Source organism: Stigmatopora argus, chromosome 12 (assembly GCF_051989625.1).
Source record: "Stigmatopora argus isolate UIUO_Sarg chromosome 12, RoL_Sarg_1.0, whole genome shotgun sequence".
Lineage (NCBI taxonomy): Eukaryota > Metazoa > Chordata > Actinopteri > Syngnathiformes > Syngnathidae > Stigmatopora > Stigmatopora argus.
The window spans coordinates 9,473,911-9,499,340 of NC_135398.1; the positions used below are offsets into that span (position 1 = coordinate 9,473,911).

A 25,430-nucleotide genomic window follows, 5' to 3' on the forward strand; every position below is an offset into this window, starting at 1 on the left:
GACCCCTGTTGTGATCTTATTGAAAAATAGGCACCACTATCCTGCTACCCAGGTTCTTGCATTCATCTGCTCTTTCCGGATAAGAAGCATACAACCTTCTTGTTGTTGTTGTAGTTTTAACAGTTTTCTTATGCTTATATGGTACTTAGAAAAGCAAATACAACTTGAGGATATAAACAGTGAAATACATTTTTTGGAAGTGAAATTTTATTTGTAAATCATTTGTAAATTAATTTCAGCTTCTGTTTTCACTAAAACGGCTTACAGTTAGTGTTCTTTCACTGATACTGTGCTAAACAATTGAGCTTGATGTACGTAAAGTTGCTGCCTATACTGAATGGATTAATTTCTTTTTCATTATTCCATTATGTGCCAGTATTTGACCTCCATACTTATAAAAGTGCAAAGATAATCATGAAATCGCCATTGTAGATACTTCCTATTTTACAGAGTGTCATATAAAATTACCCATGTCTGCCAGGCAATCAGAAAAGCCAATAAAAACCTCAATGCATTGGAAGCATTTTAACAGTAAGGCCCTCGGACAATTCTCAATCCTCAAAAGGTGTATTTTTGATTTACTTTTTTTCCTCGCCGTCCACTCCCAGACTGCAAGACAAGCAAGATTACAAGAAAGAAGGCGCCAATGCCTCAAGGGGGAACAATTTTCAACGCACTTGCAGCACATTCACAAGCTCTCTCTCACCTTGAGGCTCCGCTGAGAAATCTGCGCTCCAATTTACAGCTTGCCCAAGAATCCTTGTGAACCTGCCTATCCTAAAATTAGTTCTTTGTTACATATCCACCATTTGAGAAGAAAAAGCGTCCACTTAATAGAAATCCCATGGCTAAAAAAAACATTGGCAGATTCTTTCAGCATATACAGTTTAGGCTATTGACCCTGCAATTTTAATTACATGAATGAATCTGAAGCTTTTCAATAGACTCCATGCACATTAAGTTAGATTGGTCCGACCTTAAATAAGCAGTTGGTTTAGCGATTGGTGGGTGTGTTCAGTTTATTAATAAATCCTCAAAAAGATGGTAAATTAAAATGTGTTTATATATATTAATCATTCCCCCATATTCCACTCATCACCCAATTCCATTGCACAAACTGCTGCTTTGGTGCCGAGCAGATGACCATTCATCATGTGCTGTGCTCTTAAAGGTAGCCTCATGCCTGTGACATAGTGATTAAAACACTTTGGCCATCGAACACTTGCAGGCGCCACTTGCCACCCTTGCAGGAAATTGGCTGCGGTCTTCCTGGCAGCAGTGGAAAAACTCAATGTCGGCATTTCTAGTGAATTATCGATATTCTTTGAACTTTAACACATGGGTCTTGGCACGCCTCAATAGTTTTTAAAGTATTGAATGGAAAGTTTAACATTTTGTTTTTCGCAACTCAGTGAACCACAGAGATTTTTTTAAATTGTGGATTAAAGGCAACATACAACAGGGTTATATTATTTCACTAGGTGGTCAAAATTAAGAATTGTAACAAACGAGAAAGGTTAGGGTGTCATTCAGTCATCTCCCTTTATTTCTTGTCAGTGTCATCATCATCAATTGAGATAAAAGCAAATGCTATTTTCCATATTTGAAACATCAGGGTTAATCCCAAACTGGATTATCACAGTTTGTCCCTGAAGGTCAAGGGGAAGGGGACTGTTTATGAAGGTCCATGTAGTTGAGGAGCTGTCCGACCTACAAATCACAAGTGCTTCAAGCATGTCATCTTTATTTAAAGAATAATGCCTCTAGGCCGTGTGTCTGTCCCAATACTGTTGACAACAAAATGATCAATGATGGGAGATCAGCCCCATGGGAAGCATGTGATACATATCCCATGATTAATGGCTTTGCCAGCTGTCATGAACTGTACTGGACCAGCCCAGTGAAGGCTTCATAAATCATAAGCGTTCTGACACGTGAAGTTTGGTCCATTTGAGAAACGCTAACGTTGAGCATGTTCAACTTCTCTGCCTTTTGATATATCACGGAACATTTAAAGATCAATGTTTGCCTCCAATTTGGGTGGTTTATCTTTGCTCTTTTCTCACGACATTATTCCTATTAAAGTGCCTGGAGTCTAATGATAAATTAAACATGAAATGCAAGAGTATAAGATATCCCGCAGGAAAGTCTGTCATGGACTAATGAACGTCTCTTCAACCTGTAAGTGGTTCTCTCTGAAAAGAATAAATACTCCAAATCAAAGGAGCCCTGATCGTCTGCCAGCGGCTTAGTAAGTATTAGAGAGAGATGGACTGTTTACACACCTAGCTGACATATGGCAACCAGGCTGTTCTCTTGGCATTTTCTTTTACTCAATAGCCACTGAATGCATCCAAATGACCTCACATCTAAAGTTGAATTTATATTTGTTTACATCGAAAAGAACAACGAGAGAATTCAATTTTTTCCTGGCTCCCCCTGCAGTATTCTTTTTAATTATGACAACTGATATTGGCTTGGCTTCATTTTAAATTTTATATGGTCATTGTTTTTGGATTCTGCATTTTTGTCTGTTAGCCAGTCTCCTTGGTGACTTGGTGCCTAGGCAGAGCCTCCGGCAAAACACATTATCATATTGGAACCAGACACTTGGGTCACACAATTAAATATCTAAATTTTACCCGATATTATAATTCTAAAATATTCAATCGGTTTAGAAGTGGCATAAGAATAAAAAGGTTTTTTTACGTTTAAATTTTACAAAATTCAAGGGTTGGGTTTGCATAGGAAAAACATTAGCATAACTTTAGGATTAAAGACTTCCTATGGAAGTTTGAGGTTACAGTTTATTCCTCCCAAATTGATAGAATACTCATGTTGCCTCCACAGGGTGTTATATATCATTTTGCCTCTGCGAGATATATCATTACTATTTCAGCGCTGCAAGAGCGCAATTCAGCACTCCATTTCTTCACTCGATTGTCTTGGCAGTAGTTCTATTTTTTAATCTAAGTGGTTCTTGTATTATGTGACCTTTTATTTGGCAGAACTACTAATTTTGGTGTCTGTGAATTTGTGCATCTTTGATTCTTTGTATTTGTATTCTTCAGTCATCCTATATCCGGTCCATCACTTTATTTTTATGGCTGTATTCCACAATAGTTCATTTTTGCAACTCAGGTTTTACATGCTTCATTGGATCAGAAAATTTACTTTTATTGTTAATTGTGTTGAGTTTGATTTGTGTGGTTCCAGGATTGGATCAATCGCTGGCCTGTTAGTTTACTCTTCTATAAAACTTTGTGTGTAGGGTTTGAGGGAAGTGGGGGTTTGGGCTGTAACATTTACTACTGGATGCTAGGATTGTACCGATTATCTTCCTTTTTTAGTGTTTGTGTTTGGGAAAAAAATAGTGGGGAACAGTCATTAGTTTATCAAGATGAAAGTAACTTTTTTACATCCCAGTGTAGCATCAAAATTACTTTGAATAGTCCATTCACAGATTATTAGATCTGTTGCATGACTTGCATTGATTGTTAAGATGAAACAAGACACAAAATAGCAGCACAAAAACGCCACGATGCCGAGATGCATTTAATTTCGAGCTTTTGGCATCGTATCATAATGGTGGATTTTTAAAGGAATAGAAATAACGATTTCTTACTGCAGCAGTGTTTCCACAGTTACCTTGAACATATAACTGACTTATTTTATTGAGTAGTACTTGCTTTTACCCTTTGAATGGCACTCATGTATGTACACTGCTAACCCTTGCAGTCAAAATGGATTGGACACCTCACTTCATCGATGACCATGAAAGTGCATTCACAGCTAGTCCTCTCAGTTTAGTTTGAATGATTTCGACTTCTTTTATTATATAGTTTAAAACAGATAGTTCAAAATAAATTATCCACTTTCAAGTGCTTTTGAAGGCCATAGGTAGTAGTGTCCCATTCATTGGCACATTCATTAATTTTCCATGCTGCTTATCCTCATAAGGATCGTGGGGGTGCTGGAGCCTATCCCAGACATTGTGGAGCATTCCTAATGTAGTATCATGAAATTGTATAGCTTCCAAAAATATAATGATTTTCTTTACTTGTTTAATGAACGTACATGACCATTCTCATTTCACTCCACTGTTGCCATTCTCCATAGTTATCAACTCCCCTTTCTTTTCCAAGCAGATGTTTTCTTCAAACATGCCAGAATTTCTTTCCAAGCATTCTTGTTTTGCAGCCAGTTTGACCCCCCCCTTTCTGACCTTGCCTGGTTTTATACTATTTTGATACTGTGTAGTTTTGTCCTGGATGTACAGAGTGCTCACTAGTCACCCTGTTTGTTTGTAACTCTGCCAGTTTCCTCAGTTACAACTCCTAGTTCCCCACACATCTCTGCATCCAAGGTCACACTGTGTGTTAACATTGCTCTGCTTCAACCCTCTGAAATTGAATTTCAGTCAAAACAGGCGCTATAATCTCTTGGCTCAGATGGAAATAATTGTTACAACTCATTAAAAAACAACTATCATGGAGCGAGAATGATCAATTTCATACCATGCGTATATTCTGGAAGTAAATTGAATCCTTCTGACACTATCAGAAACGCAAAGTAAAAATGAGAGATAAACTCCTTTTAGTTATATATTCGTGAGGAGAGAGTAGCTCCCATCCCAGCAGACATAGGGTGAGAAACATACTATGGCCTGTGCAGATTGCCAGTCAATCACATATCTGATCAAGACAGATCTGGCCTCTCAAGTGAAGGAGACAGATGATCTTTGCAAATTCACTCCAAGTTTACTGATCTGATGAGGTCTTTATTAGCCCCAATGTCAAGTCATTTAGAAAAGTCGACTGTCGACCAAGCACAACAGATGGCGGAAGCCCTGCGAGGATGTGGTCAGGTAATTTGTGTCCGCAGAGAGCCATTCTTGTGAACTAAAGTAGGAAAGCTGTTCCAGCTTGATTGAGAAAAATTGAAATGAGAATGGTCTTCTGAAAGCAGATGAACAAAATGAAATCAAGCTGGTGGAAAAGGTGTTAAAGCATAATGCTTTGACTCGTTAACACCGTGGCTTTCCAGCCCACATGTGGCTACCATTACAAGAGACCTTGCGGTTTTGTAACTCTGTGACCCCCAACTGCTGCTATGAATTAGGGAGGAGGAAATCCTCCCCAAATGTTTATTTTGTCTTCGCTCTGCTGCCTGCAATAAAATGTCTTAATATGGTCTCTGGGTTCCTGTGAGGGCCGACCATGTTTTGGTGCGTATATTAGTGTACAACATCTGGAACCATTGAGATCCATTTTATAGTGTTGTTGTACTAATCTTATTTGAATTAAATTTGGGACGGGTCTCTGTTTGAAAATACCAGAGACAGTAGGAGTATATATGTATATGGTAATCAACCTTTATAAGTGGATGCATACGAGGAAATCACTATCTTTTCTTGTTTGATGATTCCTCCAAATGGCAAGATTCCCCTAGGTTTGCTTGAGGAGCAAATGTACCACTGAAGACAGAGTGTTTATCTCTGACATTTAAAATTTCTGAGGCCCTTGTTTCATTCTATGCAGAAAAAGTCTAATGGTCCTTTAAATTCAAAGCACATAGCTTACCTAGAGCAAATCAGCTAGACATTGTGGCACGAAAAAAAATAGTTTTATCAAAAAGGAAAAAGGAAAGACTTTTTTTCCTCTCTAATATTGCTTCAAGATGTTGTTTTGTAGCAATTAGTTCTCCAAATTTATAACCAGCATTTAGTCCTATCCCTGAAATCAACTTGGATGCATTTGGCCGTGGTTTTGTTTGATGTTGATTCAAATTGTGGTTGTCAAGACAAGCTGGAAATTTACATTGTTTGTTCTCATTTGAATTTCAACAGTTTTTTTCTTGCGCAGCTGCTTATTGCAACTGTTCCCTCTATTGTTGGAACACATGAGGGCGGTCTTGGTTTTATGGCAGCATTTTAAATACGTATCTTAAGGCTAAATTTGACTGCTTGAGGAACAGAAAATATGCAAGCATTATCATTAATGTGCTTTTAATGTTCTCGGTGTCGGCTTGTTGACTTACTTCATGATTCCAAAAGACTTGATCATAAGTTCTTTTGTCTCTGTGAGTTCTGATCTTGACCATAGTGCGGTGGCCTGTTTACGGGTAAAATCCAGTGAGTTGTCGTGGGTCAAGGTTTTGAGACACTTTCTCATCTTAGTGATTGACAACAAACTTTCCGGACAGGTGTAGAACGGAAGCAACCGCTACCAGCTCAACACTAGGCTTGATATTGCTAACGTGACACCGTCGCAGAGTACACTTCTGGACCTCAAACTGCATGCAGTTTACTTCAGCAAAGCTCAATTACTGGCATCTAGCAATGCCAAGAAGGGCTCACCTGAGACGCACGGACTGGCAGCAACACACGGCTCATTGTGGTGTGTCAAGATTGTGAGTCCTAGGTTCGCTGTACAAGTTGCCAGTCAGTAACTTTGCCAGCCAATCTCAGATGATGGCTGCAAGTTAGAGACAGTGGGTATTTCCAACTACTGCTCAACTTAACATCAACCAGTTGACTCACAGCTCCTCATTGTCACGATAACCCAGGCCGCAGCCTCCTAACGTAGTTGGTGCTTCGCTGTCCTATGTCTAGGCCAGCAAAGAGTTGATGTCTGCTAATCACCCATATTTAGCCCCTCTGGTCAGTGCTTGGTTGATCGAAAAAGAAGCGTTTCTAACCCAGGAAGTAGCGAGCATGAACACCACCATCGGTGGATAAGAGGCCATGCTTCCCTAAATGGGGGTTGTGCTCAGCAAAAACTAAAGTATTGTATTGATTAAATTCAGAATCAGGTCCTTTGTTATTCTTTTCTACTTTATTAGGGCATAGGGTTAACATAAGTTTTTTGGTTAACAATCATCAGTGCCGAATTAGCAAGACAGCCCAGACCTTTGAATTGGGAAACAAAGATCGTGAAACTGTCCCAGCTGTAGATTTAGAGCATCTAGTGAGGTGACACAGGAAGAACCTGCTGTCATCAGATATGCTATGTGAGCAATCACAGCCCACTGAGTCACATGCAGGGCTGTGGAAAATGTCCGATAAACATCACAATGGGAATAAGCTTCCTCTACCGTCTGGCAGTCTAAGTGGGTTGAGAACAGCACCAGAGATAGAGCTGTTTATTTTAAGTGACAACTGAAGTGTCTAGAGGTCAAATGAAATATACAAGGTTAGAAGAGACAAACACGGTACTGAGTAGGTCAGATGACTGTGGTACGGAGTGGCTTTTTGTTCCATTTCAAACGCTAGACCTTGTGTTGTTCTGCCAACATCACTGCTGTCATACTGTATTATGTACAAGGGGAAAATCAAGGCTGATACACAAGAACTGAAACTCGAGCTGGGTGCTTACAGAGTTGTACTGCTGAAATGCTGCATTAGAACCAAAGTGGGACTGTTCTCAATCATTCAATTCACACTCTCACACGAACATTCACAAAGGCTTGTCGTAATTTCCTCCGAGACCGCAGCAAACACAGTTAGGAGGAGCTCTCGCTCTAGGAAGGTATTCTAAATCACACTAGTGCAGCTCTTATATTTCATTTGTACTCAACGTTTCGCAAGTCATCGACCGGAGGGAGAAAGTAGCCTCTGTAACATCTCATGCTGTGTAGGACATTCTACTGGCCTTTGTGTTTGACTTTGTCTCACTATCATAAATTTTCACACACTAAATAAATAGAATCTTTAAAAAAAAATTAACAATCAAGACTCACACAGAGCCATAACTATTGAAATTGTACAATAAAATAATTTATGTAAGGTTGCCCATCAGTATTCTTAAAAAAAACAATGACGGTACAAGAGTACAAGAACCAGCATAGGGTGTATGTATAGAAAACGATAATCCTCATTGTATTTGGCATGGAATACAAAATTGAATTTGGGTCAGAGGCAAAAGTGTAAGTACCAAATAACATAGGATTTTACTATACAAATGTGACTCAGACAAAAAGAGACGCACAGTGGATGAATTCATGTAAGCTCTTTTGAATGGTGTATATATTATTTGCGACCCTCTACTCTACAAGCAAACATGGCAATTGAAAATCTAATTATTTGAAATTAAAACCGGGATTGTTACTTTTTTTTTACTGGTGCAATTTTAGCAACGCTGGCCGTGGCAACAACATCGCTGAATCCGCAATGTTTTGTTTCCTATGCCATTGACTAGGGAATATACATCACAAGCTAACCATTTAACACCGGTTTATTTTATGGCAGTTTAGTCCCCCCCCCAAAAAGCCCAGCTCATTGGCCACGCGACATTTGTCACTTGGTTAAAGCAGTCTTCAGGAAAAGGTTCAGATTAAAACAACAGATTAGGCTATTTACCAGATTCTCCACTGCCTTCTATGTGCTCAATTCACCCCGTTCATCGCTCGGTCTGATAAAAAAAAAAATAGTGGCTTGGTTGGACAGTATTCATGTTGTTCCAATTCCCTTCACAACACGTATTAACCAATTTCCAATAAAACTATTGAATTTCTTGGAAAAAATAAATAAAACGCTGGCCGCCACAGTAATGAAACTAAATGGAAGAGAAGTAGGGCACGAAGACACTCTCTGCCAGTGACTCGAAAATGCATTAAAATGTTTTTGTGCTTTTATGGTTTACTTTACAAAGAGAAGAACTACGAGTTGTAGCTCATTTAAGTCCAATCTATCAAAATCAGTTAAGTACCAGCTGATGATGATTTGAAGGATGTATTGTTACACCGTCTTCACTAATCGATGTTGTTATGGCTTTGGAAACCAATGAAGACAGTGAGTGTTGGGAAGTGAGTGCTGTCAGGTCATAACGGATCCACAATACAGACGTTTGCTGGCCGTGGCACTAAGGAGTGCTGTTTAATTAGCCCTGCTGTGGTGCTCCTGTTTATTTCCCTGGTGGCACGGAGTGGCCAAGGAGAAAAAGACAGAGAGTGAGCACGACAAGACACTCATCATGCATACATACACTTTTACAATATCTAGACATGTACCTAATTCACATTCGACCCAAAGCACAGAGCAGCAACACCAGCTATCCACCCATATAAAACCGGACTTTGAAATTTTCATTCGCTGTGAAATGTCATCTCCTGGGTCTTTTCCCTGACTTAGAATTTTCACAATGGTGCAATTTTTTTACCAACTTTTTTTACTAACTCAAAAATCTTAAAAATATTTAAGTGAGACTAACTTATTTAGGTATATTCAATTAATCGCATATTCTGCATAAAGTAGAGTCCTTCTTGGCAGATTTGTAATAAGGCCCACTGAACACTTGCACTATCAAATCTTAAGATTTGTTGTGATCATTATGCTTTGTCCCTCTAAAATTGTTCGTGTGTAATCACAATAGCAACTGTTATTGAATTGATTTAAAAAAAATCTAATTTACATGTAACTTTAAAAACAATATTCACTGCCTCTGCTGGGTCGCTAGGAACTCCATGTCAGTCTCAAGTCCCTGCTAGGCGGCTTAGAATGCTGTGCCAATCTCCCATTACTGCCGGGTGGCTAGGAATGTCGTAGCAATCTCTGATTTCTGCTGGCCCTTTTGAGAGGCCGCACTACTCTCTGCTTTCTATGAATGCTATGCCAAACTTACGTCTCTGTAGGGTGGCTAGGGGTATTATGCCAGTTTTCTGCCACTCCTGAGAGTCTATGAAAGTTGTCAGACATCCTCCGGTCTCAGCCTCTGCTGGGTGCCTAGGAACGCTGCAACATTCACCTCTGTTGGACTGTAATGAGCGCAGTGCTTGTCTCCTGACGGTCCGGTGACGCAAGTCTCGTGGCCGCGCTCCAGTGGTCCTCCGGCAAAACAAATCTAATGGGCAAACCCTGCCTTGCTTCCAGTCGAGCAGATGCCCAACACTCCTCTGTCGCTACAACTGGACTCTCGACCGCTTCACTGTTTCCTGCCAGTGCACCATTGCATCGACTAATAACACATTAGCTTTTATTCTCACATCTTCAATGTTCCTTATTATGAAGACATCTGTTCACCTCCTACTGGCGATTTTGACAGCGGGACGGCGGTTAAGCAGCAGTGTAAATGAGTACCAAGAATGGGAAGCATATTTTAATTGAAATTCAGATGTAATTACATGCATATGCTAAATATTCGACACAGGATACAAAACAAAAGTACAAAAAGGGGACATCGTCTTGCTTAAACAAATTCTTTCAGCAAGGAACGAGCGCCCTTTGGCTATCATCAAGATTTTATGGGCAATGGTGGACATGTCAGTAGGGTTGCTATAATTGATTTTTATTTAATGTTTGCCATTGACATTTCAAGAATATCGGATGTTGTCAGTGGCACCAAATGACTTAATTTAAGGAATTATTTGTAACAAAAATATATTATATATATTTCTATTTATATTATATTTCATTTTAAACGTCATAAATTAATTTTCTCTACTTCATACACATGCAGAAAACTGGATCGTGTTGTGCAAACCCACAGAAAAATATTACTGTGGAGATAGAAAAGAGAAAATGGAACAGAAATGAGAACAAATAAAAAAAAACATAGCAATATATCATAGGAGAGCTTGCATATGCCACTGTGGTGCCATAATTTCTTTTTCTTTACTAGACTATTGCTGATTGCACGGTGTTCTTTTTCACTATTTTAGGACGCACCCTATTAGAAAGGGATGCAATAAAAAAATAAAAAAACACTGACGGAAGAGGGCAGAATGAGGATAGTGTGGCAGGTGGTGGGCAGTGCTGGCTATGTTGTTCTTTAATGCTGTTCCAATGATATATCTTCAGCATATCGGTAAATATTCCAATAAGCTTTGACTTGGACTTTTTTTTCTAGAAGTGTTTTTGCAGAACTCCTGGTTTAGGTCTTGGGGCAACGGAAGAGGGGCTGGTTTCCTGATGGCTATAGGCGTTATCATGTTTCATCTTATATTTTTTGGATTGGCTGGTATATTATTTAGATCAGCGATTCCCAGTCATTTTGGCATGGCACATTGGCGTGTCATAGAAATTATTTGCATCAACAAACATTTTTGTTTTATATTTATCTTTAATAACAAATATGTATAGAGTAAATACTTTTCCATGAGCTGTAAAACGTTTCAAACCAATATTTTGGCTTGGATCAAGAAAGGTTGGAAAACACTAGATTTAAACTGTATCGTTGGCATCAGTTGCAGCCTGGTCATCCTGAAATGGGGATTCTTTCAATTTGAGTTCTCTTCCCAAAGATTTTAATTGTATATGTCAGATTTTCTATGCTTGTCTACATGTAACTTACTTTCCAAACCAAAACCTCTTCAGGAGTTCTTTTAGACTTGTGAATTTCCTAGCGTCCTTGAGTGTATTGAGTACTTTTAAACATTGGCTATTTGATTTAAGTGAGGCTTCAGTGAACTGAAAGAGAATTACTGTTGATCGCCCCGAGCTTTCTGTGTGGTGGCAAGAAGCTTCAAATCAACCAAATGGAGCGATGCAAGAAGACGGATAAACCCTAGGACATGGTTTGTAGAGATTATTCTACATTGTCCAAGTTGCTATTGGTATACAAATAGATGGCCAGTGTGATCACACTTGGCCCAGGAGGCACACTGGACTCACTTTCCAGCAAACCTTAAATATTTGAGCTCTGACTAGTTAGGGACTGGTGAAAATTGTCCCTGTTAAAAGACTGTGACCGTGAGTATTCATCCAGGTCAATGTCAATTTTATTCATAACCTTAAAAGATAATTGATTGAGACACCGATGAGCCCTCGGGATTAAGCAATTTACTAGTTTTATAATAATGGATGATCATGGATCTTTACACTGACTAAGTGTATTGTATACTTACCATTCAGATTTTAGTGCAAGATCACGGTGTCATAGGTGTTAAACATTTTCTCTGTCTTGGACCAAGACTCTTTTGTGCATTTCTCTGTCTCATTACTGTGTCTGACGTCAGTTATCCTTGAGCAAAACAACTTTGTCTACTGCTGCTTTAACTTTCAGCAAGTTAAATTTGGAACACATGGTGCGTTTGAGATCAGTCTGACTACTCTGGCACCTTCCAAACTGTGAAAGTAGGACTGGCAGCAGAGCAAGCGTATGTCCTGTTCCAGCTCTTTCCTGATAGACAATCACGATAGCTATGACCAGTACTTTTGATACATATGATAAGAACATAACCTTATTTTATGTTCAGGATTTTACTCTAAAATGTACATGTTTGGAAATAATTCACAAGCTGAACATTTTTTGGTAGGAAATCATTATTCTCAGACGAAAAGAAGTTGAAGAATTATTTTGGGGTGTAGATTGTGAAAGTGACAGCTGAATGAGACCCCTTCTTTCCATCACCTCTGTTTGAGTCATCAGACTCACAAATCAGGGCACCAATGAGAGAATTGCTCCAGTGACACAGAGCAGTCGCAATGATATGCATACTGGAATCTTTATTAATGTTATGAATTTTTCAGACAACCTCATTTGTTTGTCACTATGCATGCTTTACTGGAAAAGGTGTAGATTAGCAGTGGGGCACTTCACACTTTGCCTTCTGCATATATTTTTACCCAGGTTTTATACTCGCTTGTGACCGTGAACCTGAATTAGGAAATGTCCTTGACTGGCACAGAGCTGTCCCAGAAAGACCCTTGAAGTAGTGACTTGAACTGGAATATTTGGAGTAGGATTTTGGAAAATTACTGCCCAAGGGATACTTGACCTATTCAGAAAGGGGACATTACCTATTACCTGGGACAGATGTAATCTGTGAATACATTCATGATCATTAGGAAATTCAACAATCCAGCACTTGAAAATGAAATTTAAGTATAAGCCCTTACTTTATTCCCTTGTTTAAATCCCTAGCGTTTGAACACCTCATTTGCCACCCTCCTCATTTTTTTTTACTCCACCCAAAAACATGAGGTAAAAACACAAAAGCATTTAATTTGGCAGATTATTTTATTGATTAGCAACAGTCTCTTGATTTTTAATTGTGGTTTCTCTGCAATTACATCAACAACACTCAGTGCTTCATCAACTAAGTTTCATGTCTGGCAAACAAGACTCATTGTTTATTTCCCCTTTCTTTTCGCCGCCTCGTCAAAGTGCAGGACAACCCTGTTGGCAGGGGATATGAGACAAGTGTGAGCAAACAGTCTCAGCATGATCAAAGCTGCTGAGTGGAAGAGAACATGGTGTACAGTGTGGAGCGAGGCAAAAGGTGAAGTTCTCCCACACTGCGGTTCACTAGATGAAATGCCGGTTCGCCGTATTCTGGTGGCCTAATTTGATGAATTGCGACAGTGGTAAATGTATTCCATCTGACCATAGTTTTCGTGGGGTGACTATGCGATCACCTGAAGTGTGAGACAAAGACACGAAACATGATGTCAAAATAAGATGGGTTAATGACCTGCATACACTGTCATATTAAATAACTGCCAACTTGTTCATGGGATAGCACATCTTTTCTCAGCAACTAGCATTGCCAGTGGACGCACAGAGACGTGTGACCACACTCGGCACTGTCACTTAAATGCTGCAGGGGGGCCTAAGTTCAACAAATGTCGTCCATGTCAGTCTAAAGGCTGCATGTTGGGATGAGGAGCACAAGATGCATAATTGTGCTGGTTAGATTAAATAAGGCCAGTTACCGCTCTGGGGACAATTTCCATTGGGTAGATTTTCACTCCATGCTCTGCGTGCTATTATTACTTTATTGATCTGACTTGATCTGCGCAGTCGCAACCATTATTATACCACAATTTAATCTCCTAATACAACTACTATCATTTGCATTTATAGAAACCCTTGATGCTGTTTCAAAATGAGCTAATCTGAATTAAAATTGGTAGAAATATGAACAATTTGGTAGTAAATTGTAAATGTTTCTGACATGGGTTGCAGAGGAAGGAACTTGTTGACCAGTTTAGGGTGGAGTCTGCCATGTGCCCAAAGTCAGGTCCCGCACCTCATAATGGTGTCAAAAATGAATGGATGGAACTTGTTGACTCCTTGCCATTATAGATTCAGCTGTAAACAATGGCATGTACAATCCTAAGGTTAAAGTATCCCCTTCATTATATACCCACATACTTTCTTCCCACTTGAGTGTTCTACGTCGTAGCAATGCAGCCTTGGCACCCTCTAATGTTGGCTATTAACTTGACAATTAGACCTAAAAATACCCACTACAGATGTTTTAAAATGAGTATGCACATGAGGGAATTCAGGCTTTTACATGCTTTAAATGGACACACACCCATAATGTCTGTATGAGTCTTTGGCAAGATGCTGTTCCCTCAGTATGCAATTAAAATCCCACTCAGGAATACTGCACTGTGTCCCCATTACATGTTTTTTTTCCCATCCATGACTGCCAACAGCTCTGCAGTGTGCACTCTACCAAGTCTCTTCCTTGTGTGCTTTGAGTGCTTGAAAATACCTGTTTCTCATTTCTGTAGCCCAGTGCACTTTTCTTAAGACGCCATCGTTGCAGGCTCGTTTTGTGCGTCCATTACCCTGTATCCATGAAGGTAGCAGACAATGGGCTCGCTTATAGAGGGCCACTTGTGCGTGGACCCCCACAGTCGTAAATCCGGTACAGTCTGAAGCCGAACCCTCTTTGTGCTTTGCTAATGGTGCGCTAATCGTCACTCCACTGGTTGGATGGCGGGTGGGGGTTGGTGGCTTTCCAAGGAGCTCTATTAAAATAGCATTTCTATCTGAGCTCCAGCTGATCAGCCAAAGTTTTTGTCTTGCAAATGCCCTAGCGGTTTCAGAAACACTTCCTTTGCGGAGATACTCATATTAATCATTGTCTTAAAGCACACTCTGGCACTACGGTAATAACCCCATGAATAAAATATAGACTTCCCGTAAGGGATCTCTTTCATTTGGAGGTATCTCGTTGCACCTTGTTACCTAAATGGGTCAGCAGTGTCTCACCTCTCGGGTCACCTGTAAGAATAAAAAAACCACAGGGACCTTGGGGGAAGGGTTGGAAGGTTGGGGTGTGACTGCCATAAAGCAGCACAGCTCACAACCATTCCTATTATATGCGCTTGGTTATCATGTCCCAGGTGGCTCTGGTAACTAGCCTGGAACATTACGATGACATCATGAATGTGAAGAATAACACACATTAATGTTTACAATGTCTGCAATTTTAAAATATATCAAACATAACAATTCATTTTCACTGCATCTGTTAGTGCTGAATGGCTAAGTCAGAAACAATATGGAGTCATTTGCCCTTAACTCATATTCAGACAAATTGTATGTTGCCAAATTTTTACTTCGACTATTCATCTATTTTATCAGTCTCTTCTTTATACTACTCATCTCTCTGCTATAATGTGACTGAATGCAGTTTGTGTTGCTGAGTGGACACAGATTATACACACTACAAAACTTGGGTGGGAAAAAAGCAGCCACTATTTTCATTCTACATACATTTTTATACACATCCCGGATTGCTTTCTGTTAAAAAGCCTGGATTATTGTCACTAAGTCACTTTACTTCATGCCTGATTGTCCTAGGTGGCAATGACACAAATGTACTGATGTGAGCACTGATGTCTGCTGGCTTATATTCCATTCTGCACTACTGCCTCCAAACCCCACCACAAGGTCTGCTGTCAACCTTTCCTATTTAACCTACACAGACAACAAACAGTATTTATGTCTGGACATGTTTTACAACAGCCACTTCTCTAGTCCCACATTCTCATACCATATGACTACTAATAAACAGCTAGTACCTCTAACAGAACCTGCTGTCCGTATCACCTAATGTGATTAGATTCCCTATACTACAAATGCCAGTGGAAACTCAATGGCTCACTCATTTAACTGGGACTGCCAGCTTCTTTTTTTATAAGGATTGGACATCTATTGCTGTTAATGATGGTTAATGAGTTAAGTGCTCATGCAATAAATATGGTAGAATTGTTGCAATTTAGTAGAAGGAAGGCATTGTTTGGATGTTTTTTATTTCACGCAGGCACATTTAGTCTGAAAATCAGTTTCATATAAAAAATAATAAAAGTAAAACCTTAAGGTTTTCCTATCAAGTGCTTGCCCTTTTACTGCGTTTCAGCCTTTCCATCGAGTTATTGAGAAAAGCAAAGTAGGATAAGTGCATACTGCAGTCTGTTCTTTTTTGGATTGAGCAAATTATTTCTATCTTTCCTGTCATCCTTTCCCCACCTCGGCTTTGTAGGCGGCTCTGTCAGAACGTCTCCCACCGGGGCCGGTGGGAGTCCTCTCAAGTCAGAGGGAGCTTTCATTGGTTTCGCTCCTTTATCCAGCCCACACATTCCAAAGACTGCTTTTGTCTCAGCCAATCAGTTCCCCAGCAAGCTTTGGCAATGATCACATCGTTTCAAACACAAAAGAAAGCAGTCCACCTTAAAGTTGTCTTCGGGAGATGCAAGCACCACGTTTGGCAAATAGAAAAAAGTGCCAGTGCTTGAGGGTCCCCTCCCACCCCTTGGCTTCAAACTTCCCCACTCAGTCCCCCTCTCACACTACACGATTGAGCCTCAGAGGAAGAATTAAGTCAAGAGCCTGATGGGATTTTTTTTCTCTTTGGCTGCCAAATCCTGCAAGCTTGCTGATGGAATGTAGCCCATAATTGCGCACCAATTACACCATTTGGATACGTGGCTGTGCCCGGTGGTCGATGCCCAGTTGTTTGCTTATAGTGCTCCACTTGCTGGGTTTAGGCAAATTCGCAGTAACCTTATTTCTTTGCTTGTATTTTGAGAGATGTCATGATTGCTTTGAAGCCAGTATCTACACAGTATGTGGGTGTTTCCATATGATTAAACACACAGTATGCACATGTGATTGCGTTATCCAGGACTCCACCGCACATATTTTTATTTACATGCAAATCACAGATGCGAGGATTTGTGAATCTGTGTCCTTAATAAGATGCGTTCTCTAAAGCAATCTTTTTGTGGACACACATAATTACCCCCGCGGCTTACGCTGTAATACACCAGAAGGTGTTGTGTCAGATATTCAGCCAAAGTAATTTCCAGTGTGTAAACACAAATGTCATCCTTGATAAGGTTGTGCCCATTAGTCCAGAAATGATGATCGATGGCCGCCAATGCAACCAACAATCCTCCAAACGTGCTCATCAGACCAAAGACAGGAAATTACCAATTGAAACACACTGCTCTCATCTGACCAAATTAAGACGCGGTGTAAAATGTTACATTGATATGCAAACAAACTTGCTTTGGGATGTTGTTTAGTATTATGTGCACTCACGTGTATAATGTGCTTTGTTCAAGAGATTCCAGCACAGTGCTTGAATAGACTGTTAATGCAGAAAGACACTGGCAGTTACCACTATGGTATGCTCAAGTAATATTTATCGGAAGTATTCTAACAATACAAACCTGACAATGGTCAACTGATGTGTACCTGACTGCCTGGTGAAAAATTCACTCAGAAAATTGCAAGGAAAAATTGATATTAATCTTTGTCATGTTCTCTGTAGTGTTTCCTATTATTCTGCTTCCTGGGCCCTTCGCACAGGCGTAGTGCTTTAAGTGAGAAGGCCACTGCTAGAATCAGTTAACAGAATTTGCAATGCCTTGCACGGCAGCACCAGTGGCCAGAAAGCTCATGTTGGTAGAGGAAGCTGAGACTTACAAGCCAAAAGTCTGGTCAAGTCAAGGGATACTAGATTCTACGGTAAGGCTGCACAGTGCACAGATGGAAATAATAAAGCAATATATATAGCAAACCTGATTCCTATCAGATTTGTAGCCACAATTGGATGAACCCTGATTTCAATCTGAAGATTTTGTAGACCCACCTCCCATTATGCCACCACGTGTATTCCAATGATCCCATTTTAGAGTAAAACATGGAATTCGTTTTAAGAGCGTATCCGGAACTACACTAGACTTGAAGTGAGGATTTGCTACACAGCTCCTCTCCAAATTCCTGTGCAGGACTGAAGATGTCTTCAAAGCGCTGCATCACAGCTCGTTTGTAACACGCCTTCAAAATATGTAACAATGAAAGCAGGCAGAATCACCAGGGAACAGAATGAGAAAATCTGCTCAAGACAAGCTCGTTTCCCATCTTCCCTCCATTATAAAATGTGATTGATCACTGTATTACGCCTTTAATGGTGTCCCAGCTCACATTGAGACTGCAGGACAGCAAGGTCGGACTCCCACCTTTTTTGTGCCTATAGGAAGGCAGATCCCTCCCCATTCTTTTCAAGCTTTTCAGTCAAAACGACTTCACTCACAAATGTAGATTCTTCAAACGCGGCGCAATGTCAGAATTCTTCGGAGAGCCTCTTTTGCACATAACTGCTTAATGACTTGCTCCCAGCCAACGATAACGGAGGAATTATTGGCTTTGCATAGTCGCTTCTTTACTAATGTGCCTTAATGGCATCTGCATGGTTCCTATTTAAGACGCTAATTGGCAGTAATGCATGTCAAACTGTGGTGTGTCTTATTAAATTAACTATTGATCTTGGCCTCATACGCAAATAATGTTGAGTTCACGGAGACCTTGTTATTGTTGTCGGTGTGGTGGTTTGAAAAAGCATGTCTCCAACCTGAGCATTTCTTGACTGGACACTGTTACACATAATGTATATATACGTAAATTGGGAAAGTTAGAATGATTATGATTATTTTCCAGCATAATCAATGCTTGATTTTGAGTGCATTGGTGTCATCAATGCAAATAGCGATCTATGCCTTATGTTTGAGTTTATAAGTCTTTATGCCTTTTCTACTTTGTCTTCCAATGATGTAACTTGAAACTTTATATTCTGGTCTATGAAGAACTGCAAGTAAATACAAGACCATTTCTTTCTTTCCTGCCATTTCCTGATAGCTTGAATCTAGCAGATCAAGAAAAAGTACCCCGATCTTATTAAATTCTACTTCATATAATAATAAAAAATAATAAATAATAGACGGATATATATACACCACAATTGCTATTGTGAGAATTCTACCTATGTATAGACTACTAAATTACTTATGTTGTCTTATATAGATCTATATGCCTGATATTTACATTTGTTTCTTTCCAGGCCCTAAAGTATGAAAACAAAAATGAACTATGCTTTGAGAAGGGGTATATACTTATATATACTATAAGCAACACAATAAATGTGATAAACTAGTAATGCAGCCCTAAAAAGTCATTTTGCTTCATAATGGTAGCTTGTATGGCGATATAAATCATCCTCTCCTAAGATTTCATCCTCGGTCGCAATAAACTAGAAATCTTGTTTTTTATCTTCCACATCCACAAGAGAAATGCAAATGTGCCAAGCAGTGTAGGTTAGTGATAACACTCTATCCATTGCCTCTGAATTCTCCCCTGAGTAAAAATCTGGTCTCAAGACTGTTCCCTGCTCAAAAATGTTTCCGCCACACAGAGCGAGCATCATCAAGACTCTTCACTCTGAATTAAGGGGCAGCAGTCAAATTGGGAGAAGAAGCCATTTGTGGGAAAGAAAGATGACTCAGCATGGGGTGAAATCCATTCGACATCATTCACTTGCAATCTAAATGTGTTTTACACCTCCAGTGTTAGCTGGGGCCCCCGTCTCCCATTAGCATGAAAAAGCAATTTATCATAATGCGAGAATTCCATCACTTGCGAGCAAAAGGGATTAGAGACATCTTATAATCGCTGTGTTTATCACTTCTCAACAGTTGAATACGTTGGAGCTGACTAATGACTTTTTTTAGATGCATTATCCGGTGTGGAAGACAAATGAATGGTGTGTGTGGAATCAAATCTTCTTTGAGAAAGTGCAAATCCATGTTGGCGCTCTTGAAGACGACCACATTAATTTGTTCCTTCTCGGCTGATGGCTTGTCACTCTTTGCCCGGGGTTTGCTTAGCCTTGCGTGAATACAATAGACTCAGTAGACAGGAAAGACCGGCCTACCCATTGGCCTGGTTTCTCCTCCATGTGGACAATACAATAACCGCCTCATTGTAGTAACAGCAGAACATTGATCTCGGCGCCACTCGCCTTAAGCGCTTTTATCAACCACAGATCATAAAGACATTGGGTGGAACTCCGGGACATGACCAACATAGTTCTTGCTTTCTATTGAAAGAAATCATCCATCCAATCATTGTTAAAAATGTGACCGAGGGGTCTAATCCTGCAACATATTCCCTGCCATCTCTCCCAGTCACAATGGATTTGACAATGAGATGAGGAAAAGACAGGAGGTAGTAAATTAGTCTTGAGAAATATGATTGCTCAAAGAATCTTAAATATGCACACATCACAAATTTCTTAACTATTATAATGGAGAAAATATCTGTAGGCACAAAAATGATTCCGCTTTTGAACGCAGCCATCGTGTGACAAATGTGACAGTCAGTGAGACAGGCAGAAGTAAAACACAATTCATGAATTCAGCACCCTTTCCTTCTCCTTAGTTTGAGTTCTGAATTTGACAGCACAGAAATATTTTTTCTTCATTTAAGCTCAGAATTTGATTTGCTCGCTCTTGATTTACCTCGCAATGTATGGTCTCTACCCCACCTTTTGAGTAAAGGACACAGTGAGCATCAAATAGGACCATCCACCGACTGCAATTCTTGATTTAACTCACACTATTTCTATTCGAACTGTCGTGAAGGGATTTCTGGTATCCCTCAGGGCTCTTACCCAGACCCATTACTTTTTTTTTTTTTCGCCTGCATCAAATTGCTTCTCTTGTCACTCTTATGTTATGTCACATTGCTACACGCAGAGGCTTTAGTGCTCGGGTGCCGTATGCTACACATTGTCAAACTCAATCTTGGAAGATGGAGTTTTGTTTCCCTGTGGGGACCGATCGGCCTCTCGCTGACCTCACTGTCGCCACTGACGACACATCGGTTCTATTCTCTTGAGTCAGGCAACAACCAGCTGTCCTTGTCCATCCATGTTACTCCTGAAAGTCGTCACTTGACTGTTCCTTTGAAGGTTCTACCTGCTTCCCTTTATATTGCATGCTAATAAGAGGACTGCAGGGCGGTTAACAGGGCAATATCGTTACTAAAAGGATAGAGCTAATCATTGAGCTGCTGTTAAGCAAAGAATGACACATAGTGTGTCTCCCTATTTACTGTTGACCCATATTGCAACTTTCACTCACTGCTTGCTAATGATGGCTATGCACAGCATTAAATAATGACTGCCATGACTGATCTCTCAGATCAAATGGATTGGATGCCAATGCCAGCAAATGAGAAAAGGCAGCAATTCTTAGTTGATTTCTAACTACATATAATCATCTTCCGTTCTATTTATCCTCAAGAGTAGCGTTGGTGCTGGAGCCTATGCCAGCTAACAATCAGCAATAGACTGGGTGTAACCTGAATTGGTTTCAGGCCAATTGTCGTATAAATACATTTGTCAATTTATTGGCATAGTTATTGCATGTTGTTTGTTGGGCACATGAGCAATTAATGCACAAGGACTTGCCTGACTATGAAAATTGCCCGATGCAGCCCTAAGGGACATGGAATGAGCTGAAAATATGCCACCCGGCCCGCAAACTCCCCATACAAAGGGAGCATCGTTGTCCCCTGGGGTGCACAATCCGACCCCCACTTTTTGCTCACATCGTCATACTGCGGTCACAGTGTCACATCTGTGTGGACTCGGGTGTTTGGAGGCAGTGGGTATTTGTACACTTTTATTTCAACAGTAAACAAACTGTTGTTTTGAATGCTTGTGTCTACTACTAGCATCTGTCCCTTCTAGTGTAAAGAAACATGTGTGTTGCTAAGGTGCCAGTCACATTGGTTGGACAACCAGTTGTCTTTGGTTGAAAAAGGACTTTTCAATCAACTTTCGTGCACCCAACAGTAGTGGCTGTTAGGCAGGGCAAGGCCTTCTGTGCTGGTCGAAAACGGCATCGTAGTTGTGGATGGACATACATTTTTTCAAAGATTCATCTTTTGAATTACATTGTAACCTGCCCAAGAAAGAGATACGCATCATTCATCCCTATAAAAAAAACACCCATCTCAGCTAACTTAGGGTGAAAGACAGAGTATACCCTAAACTTGGCACCAGTCATTTGCAGGGCACACATACAAACAGACAACCATTCACACAGGCATTTACATAATAGGCATAAAATAGGCACTATAAGCCATAAATACAGTGACACATACAAGGGATGACAGGAAAGGGAAACTTTTGGGTTGCCATCAGCTTTTGCTTCAGTGTCCTGATTCCTTTAAAGAAAGGGGGAAAACAAGATTGGATGACCAGGAAAAAATAAAACAATTCCCAAACGATAGATGGAGAGGAAAAAAATAACTAAAGCACATAAGCAACAGAATACAGATTGTGTGGTAACCGCCTTTATATGTATACGTGAACTTTTAAACTAAACTATAAAACCTCAGATGATGATGGTCAAGATATCAAATGGCACAATTTACAGTGAAAATAAAAAAATGGATAAAATATTACATGTAGAGGGAAACCAAGTATGTTGTTCAGCTCAGACTGACCAAGTCTAAACGCCAATAAATTAAAGACTTGCTGCGCCCAGCGTGCCGGCCGGCGCTCTGTCATCTAGCCTACTTATTTATTCATTCAATGGCAGCCCACAGGGAGCCTAGAAGAAAGACCACCATCGATAGCCCAGCCAGCATCCGTCTTCCTAAGGTCATTGGCGGCATAACTTGCGAAAGGTTTCCTTTTTTTTTCTTCCTCATGTCGCATTCGGGTATGGAAGCTCATGTTCACTGACATGGTGTTCCCCTGGTGGCTCTGTAACACTTGCTATGCAAAAATACGTGAACAAAAATACACACGTACACACATACCACTGGACTCCACTGACTTGTCTTTCTGCAATGTGGAGAAATGCATGTTCACACTCAATGAACAGGACCTGTGGGTGTTTGTTGGAACACCAATCTGCAGGCTCCTTGCACAGACAACGTCTCAAGAGGACTCTTGTGTTAGAAGGGGACAAGGTGATTGTCTTCTTAAATTCCACTCTTTAGTTTCAGTAAAAATGAGGAGAGTCAGGCTTGGCAATTTTAAGATGGCAAAAAATCATCAAGATCGATGATGAGCCCGGTCATATTTAATCGACTATATATGCAGATGCAAACTGACAAGGTTGTGGAGATTTTACGTCCCTCAAAAATGGCCCAATGTTGATCATTTTAAAGCAGATTATTACACAAGGGTAAAATAAACTGTTAACCTAAGCATACATTTAAAAAAAAATCTACATAATGTGCACTAAAATACAAAATACATTTTATTCAGGAGCTCCCACTCGAACTAATAAACTCTATTAGATGATCAACCACACTTCAATTGACAACAATTTGTCTCTTTGGCTGTAATCAGAGACTATGACTCGCACTGTCATCAAACTAGGTAGAAGGGTTAGTGTTTATATCCTCACCAAACAGAACAGTAAAATTGTTTCCCAGTTCAGATGAATAAAACATATTCTAGTTTTCCATAATAAAACATGGATTTTCTTCAGATGGCACATAAATTAAAAGCCCTTCCAAGTTATTTAACAATACATTCATAATCAACACAGTTATCACCTATCAATTCAAACCTATGGCTCAACTTCTTCAGTGAGTCAAGCAACTAAGTCATATTTCTAGCCAACCAATGGCACATTCATTATTTATTTATTGCCATGGCCGGGGTTTGTTTGTGTTTTTTTGTCTAAATGTGCATTTTGTAAATCAAAGACGTCCGCATAAATTGGCAGATGAAAACGATGTGATTCCCTTCCCACTTAATTAGCTTTTCAAATTATTTATTATGCATCACTATTTTTATCCGTTTGTCAGTAGAAAAATGGCCATGTGCAAATGAGCAATTATTTCTACCGTGCAATGCCAAATAAGTCAATGCGACACTGTGGTGGCGTCTGTCAATGTCAGCGATAATCCTCCTTTGTCCTTTTAATCTCTAATAGAATATACTCCGTCGGCATTCTCTTCACTTGTTTCGTGTTGCAAAATGATGCAAAACGCAAAGTGCTGTTGCAAAACAATGCCAAAAGAACCCTGGGTGATCACAGTACTGAGAACTTGATGCACCAAATAGGGCTCAGGTGACAAACTAGCTAAAACAACAGAACTCACAACCTGGTGCTTGATAAAATGTGAATGGTTAGTTTCGTATTTTTAATATATTTGGAGGTTTTTGTCACATGCAAGAAGAGCATAAAGTTGACAAAAACAATTCTTATTAATTGTTTCTAACATTCTTACTTTATATATTGAAAACAGAGGACAGCAGTCATTTTTTATATCTCATTCTTTGTTCATGTATTTGTGTGTGTATGAATGTGTATATACGTAGGTGTGGGTGTATATAGGATATGTAGGTGTGCATTTTAAATAGGCGTCTTTTTGCTATGCGCATTCTTCTTAAGTCACTCATGAACACAAATAGCATTTTAATACTATTTGTTTATCATCTGGTATTAAATCACTACTATATTCTTACGTCTACATTTGGATAATCTTTATTCTTCAATGTTAGTTATCCTTTGTTGGTTTTGAGGTTTGCTTTGTACGTATGTTCCTTCTATTCTGTCACAGTATACAGTGTACTTCACAGTGACGTCCTCTTCAATTTCTCAATGTGAACAAGTGTGTATGATGGTGGATTTGGATGTTGTGTGCTTTTATGTTCTTGCTTCTCTCTCTCCTCCCTCACTTCCTCCTCCTTGGGGGGATAATCCGTTCTGTGAAATTGAAGTGCAGTAGTCGGATGCAAGTTATTTTCCTCACCTGCGACACTTTGTAAGAGCCGAACACTCGGTGTGGCTGGCTGACCTTCTTCGAGCAATCACGAAAACCATATGATGAAAGTGCCACACGTGGGATCTTTAGGTCTTAAAATATCTGCTCTAAAATGTGATGGAGGTACAGTAGCTTGTATTATGGAGGATTAAAAAAAATGCACTAACCTGGAAACCTAGTCCTGAGTAACCGTTATTTTTAGATTATCATGATTGCGCTTACACAGTTTGAGTTTGAATACATTCTTTGCGCTGTCATTCCCACATGCCTGTCGTTCCGTTCCACAACCCCAGTCACCCTCTTGGGGTGGGGGCATGCACAAATCCAGGAAAATCTTTAACCCTCTTTCTGTATTTCTTTATTTGAAGTCACGTACAGTCTGACCTTTTGTTCTTTTCGGGGTACTTGTGTGCCGTCAAACAGCTTTTACCCTGACTCACTGTCAGCTGATAGAACATTGTTTTATATTCTGTGATGGGGAAATCTAAAAAGGAATGGGATTTTTTTTCTAGAAGGAAATAAAGGAAAGATAAGGAGGAACTACCTAGCCAATGTGACTTTCAGCGTATTCCCTCAGCGGTCGCTACTAACTACTACCACAACTGGTGATTA

The 25,430-nt window shown here is 39.9% G+C and overlaps 1 protein-coding gene across 1 annotated transcript in view; it reads left to right on the top strand.

Moving 5' to 3' along the window:
* The window catches only part of dsg2l (desmoglein 2 like), a 196,452-nt gene that overhangs the window by 25,069 nt on the left and 145,953 nt on the right, over nt 1–25,430 (top strand). The gene's annotated exons all lie outside the window — the stretch shown is intronic.